Raw genomic sequence first — 5000 nt, 5'->3', positions numbered from 1 at the left:
ATGGTATGTTGGCTTTTGATGAGACCCCCTACCCATCATCTAACAAATCATGTTAGTAATCATATAGATATATATTTTTCTCTTTTTTTCTTTTTCTTTTTTTATAGCACTTTCCTATTTATATACAGAGGATGGCTCAACACTCCTTAAGATTAGGGATGGTGGAAGAAGTTTGAACATCTCAATAGAGGAAAATATGCCCTTATTCTTATTCAATAATAATGATCAAAGAGAATTATGAAGATTTAAGGAAGAACCAACATGATAAAAATAATCAATCAAATTGGTTTTAGTGAAAATAAAGATAACAAAGTGATATAAATAGTTGTGTCCTTTCCTCTTTTTTCTTATCGATTCAAAGAAATTTCTCTGAAGATAATGATTTTTCTTTGATTTTTTGATTTCAGTATCCTCTTGTTTTTGTGTTCTGCATAAATGTATAGTTGTGTCTTAAATGAACCATTATTCACAAAAATCCTTTAAATGATAAAACACACACACACAAAAAAAAAACAAAAACAAAAATGCACTCAAAAAGTGTTGTTCCTTAGATGGAATAGTTTTTGTTACTTAAGAGGGACAGCAAAAGAACTTTCGCACGCAAAAACCATGGTTCCTATAAGAGGAACAACAAACAAAAGAAAAAAATACACTCGAAACGGTTGCTCCTTAAGAGGAACAGCAGTTATTCCTTAAACGGAATAGAAAATAAAACAAATGCGAAATAGAATACTGCTCCTTTGGTGGAACAGCCTAAGATCATCCAAAATCAAAACTGTTGTTCCTTCGGGAAGAACAGTAGAAAGGAAAAAATGCAAAGGAAGGATGTTCCTTTAAAAGGAGCGGCAAAACAATCTGGGGGAAGAGTTGTTCCTTCGAAAAGGAACAACAAAAATGTGGAAACGTTGTTCCTTCGGAAAGGAACAACAGAAAATAAAAGTGTTGTTCCTTTGAAAAGGAACAACAAAAATGCTAAAGTGTTGTTCCTTTGGAAAGGAATAGCAAAAAAATGAAAGTGTTGTTCCTTTGGAAAAGACAACAAAAATGTGGAAATGTTGTTCCTTCAAAAAGGAACAGTAGAAAACAAAAGTGTTGTTCCTTCGGAAATGATTCAAATGGAATCCATAAAAGGATGTCAAGGGCCATGACCGTATCAGGTCGGAGCAAATCTCTAGGGAAATCCAAAATAGCGATCAAAAAACACCCTAAACCAGTGGCAATGGCAGCCAGCGTGGAATGACGAGGACCTCGGTAAAAGCATGCTAACGAGGCCCATGGAAATTGCGCAGGAGGTCAAAGTAGCCCTTGGGAACCCCAGATCGAGAAAAGAAGGCGATTCTTGATGCGCGATTACCGCCTAGTGCTAATTGCGCATCGTTGGGCAAACATGGCGAAAATGGAGGAAGCCCGAGCACTTGGACATATGGTGAACCGCAGAATCGCGGGCGAAAAGGAAAAAGTGCTAAAAGGACAAAGGCGGGACCCGCACTCTGGAAATCGGTGGTATTGATCGGGGCACCCTCAAATGGTAAATGGTTTTGGAGAAAGCGGAGCCATCCCACTTAACAATCGACATGTGGCGGCGGAGGTGAGAGAAAACCGTCGTTGATCACACATTATCAGTCAAGCAGGTCAACTACGTGAGACGTGCATATGACATTGGATCTGGGGGACCCAAATCAGATGGCTGAGACTGCACCCGATGGACGAAGCGGATTCGATGAAGGATTAAGCCACGTTTGTAAAGATTTGAGGTCCGTTTGACCGCCATGGTGGAGGAAGAACACATCCATGATGTAACTGAAGAAACGAACTGACGAGCAGGCTAGCGCTGTTCAGATGGGGACACGTGCCCACTCCTTGAGCATTCATGCTGACGCCGAACAGGGAACTCCAAGCACAGCTGTAGAAGGTGAATCGACAGAGGCGAAAGAGGAACCAAATGGGCATGAGTTCGAATGGCTAAAAAGCCATGAATAGCGAAATAGAATAGAGAGTTGAAGACAATTAGAGTCAGTCATAGCGAACCCCAAGAGGAGGACTAAACACTGGGAGACAGGAACCAGAGAAGAAAGCAGTAAAGCAACAGTAGAAAGAGACAGAGGGCTGAGCTGACCAGCGGTAGCGTCAAGCACCAGAGCTTGAGAGATTCAAGCCATCCCATAGGGGAATCTATCCGAGCTGAGCACCACATTGGGCTCTTGCCACTGTAGACCAGAAGGTCACAAAGCTAGTAGGAAGAAGAAGAGTCTGTGTACTCCAGTGGCTTTGGGAATCTAAGAACCACCCTGCCAAGCAAAACCTATTTCAAGAGAACTCACAGTGAGTCCCTGTATTGTAATTCTCTACTTAAAGGCACAATGAAACAAGGCCACCACTGAAATCTAGACCAGAGATGTTTCCCTGGAGAAAAGGGTGAACTCCTTGTTAAAATTCTTGTGTCTTTATGTTTGCCTACTGTATTTCTCTGTTGTCTTTCTGTTTTAAATGTCTATGTATTGGAAATCTAATCGATCCATTTTTTCAATAACACAGAACACACACCAGCACATGATTCTGTAATACCTTTGTTTAATAAATCTTCAACTGATGTCCCTCATAGGGGGATTATTAGATCAAGTGGTATCAGAGCAGTAGGTTGTAAGGTTAGACAAGCTTGTGTTGGTTTAGCTTTGAATGCTCACTAGATCAAAGCTCAAATTAGGAGAAGGAGAGTTGGTGGAAACTAATCCTGAAATTGGGAGAGTTTATCCTCAGAAGACAATGTGAGAGGAAGGTTATATGGGGCCAGACCCTCAATTCATAGAAAGTTTCCTAGCTATAAAGTCTATGGTAGAAGAAATGTATAGGGACTTTAGAAAGCATAAGGATGAAGAATCATCAGGTTCTAAACAAGATAAATAAAAAGATGAGTCTCATTCCCATGACCACTCAAAAGGAAAGGGAAAGAGAAAATCTTTCTCACACCTCCTAATAGCCCTGTGCATAATAAGAAAACATCTTTGATTAAGTTAGATGTTAAATTTGATTTGCCTATATATGGCGGAGAGCTAAATGCTGAAAAGTTGGACAATTGGATTAGACAAATTGATGTATATTGCAAGGCACAAAACATAGACTCAGACAAGAGTAAGATTCAGCTAGCAAGCCTACGCCTAGGAGGCACTGCCTTGGTTTGGTGGGAAGGCAGAACCCAAGCTGATATGAAGAAGCATGGTAAGACCATCTCTGTTCAGAAACTCTTCGGCAAAATCACATAACCAATCTTTTGTCGACGCGTTTCGAACCAACCAGTGTGGTTCATCATCAGGACAAGATGAAGAACTAATCTGGCTTAGCTTGATTAAATAGAGCGTGCAGAGACTCCAACGGCTATATTGCCAACAGCTAATTTTGACCTAAAGGACAGAGTCAAACCCCTAATATTCTTGATATAATAAATTCTTATTATTCTTAGAAAACAGCTAAATTTGGTAAATAATATATTAAAAGAATTCATATGTTAATAAATGTATATCTAAAATCAAATAATATATAATATATTATAATTAGCTAAACCTAAAAGAATTCATTCGTTAACTAAATGACAATGTATAATACAAGGTATATAATATTTATATAATTCATATTTATTATGGTCAATAAATTAATAAATAGTTAAATAATCTATAATTGTTATTATTCCAATATTATTTAAATATAAGCAACTAGTCTTAAATTACTTATTAGGTAAATGTATAATTATTCATTAATTATTTCAATCTATTGGTAAATTATATTATTTTTATTTTATTTCATATGATGGCCCATTTGAATTTAAATAATATGTTATATATAGTAATTATATTTATCTATATTTACTTAGTAATGTATCATTCCAATATTATTAAGGCAAACAATAGTATTCTGTTAAACCTTTACTATACTTAGAATTTAGTTACAATTAGGAAAATACATTAAAGCACATGTTTAATTAATAAAAGTAACTAACTCAATAGGTATAACCTATATTTATTAATAATAATTTCTTATTTACCATTTAAACAAAGGTCTAGAGTGAATTTGTTGCTACAATAAAAAATAAGTTCTATCCATTGGCCTACATGCAACAATCCATGATGAGTTGGCAAACTCTTCGGCAATTGAAAGGGAAAAGTGTACAATGGTATACTCAAGAGTTCAGAAAGAGAGCATTGATGTTGGGTATCTCGTTAGACTCACCAAAAACGCTTTTGAAGTACATTGGTGGTCTACATAGCTAAATGAGGCATACCATCCTCATGTTTAATCCCACTAGTATAGATAAGGTATTTGTACAAGCTACTCATCTAGAAGCTAGAGGAAAGAATGGAAATCCAGAAGTTGGGGGACCATCCCAACCCATTGTAAGCAAGAGCAAGGAGAAAAGAAAGCAGAAGTGGAAAGCAAGGAAGGTTAACACTGCACAGAAAAGAAAAGCTTCATGCACTCACTGTAAAAAGAATGGGCATGATGATGAGCACTGTTGGATTTTGCATCGAGAGCTGAGACCTAAGAAGTATGAGGGCAAGAAGAAGAAGATTGTTGTGGCTATTCAGAAAGATTTGGGGTCAGACTCAGGAGATGAAACAATCATTGCAGCACAGGTATAAAAGGTAAGAATTTTGAAGCATCTACTAGTAATTCTGCTCAATCTATTATTAATGAAGAATGTGAGAGAAAAAGGCATGAGCTTTTTCATATTCGATTTGTTTCCAAAAATCAAAAGATTGATACTTTGTTTGATAGTGGCTCACAAGTAAATATAATTTCTGAATCAATTGTAAATAAATTGGGATTAGCAACTACACCTCATAAGAAACCATACCCATTAGGATGGTTGAATGATAAAGCACAACTACAAGTGACTAGACAGTGCAAACTCAAGTTTTCTTTTGGGTCAGCATTTGTAGATGAGGTTGAGTTAGATGTAATTCCTTTGGATATATATGTGGAATTGTTTTAGGAATTCCTTACTTATA

The sequence above is a fragment of the Pinus tabuliformis genome, chromosome 2_1 (genome assembly GCF_031772625.1).
Source record: "Pinus tabuliformis cultivar Carrire ecotype Pingquan chromosome 2_1, CPIR1, whole genome shotgun sequence".
NCBI classification, from domain to species: Eukaryota; Viridiplantae; Streptophyta; class Pinopsida; order Pinales; family Pinaceae; genus Pinus; species Pinus tabuliformis.
This window is presented reverse-complemented; position numbering follows the sequence as displayed.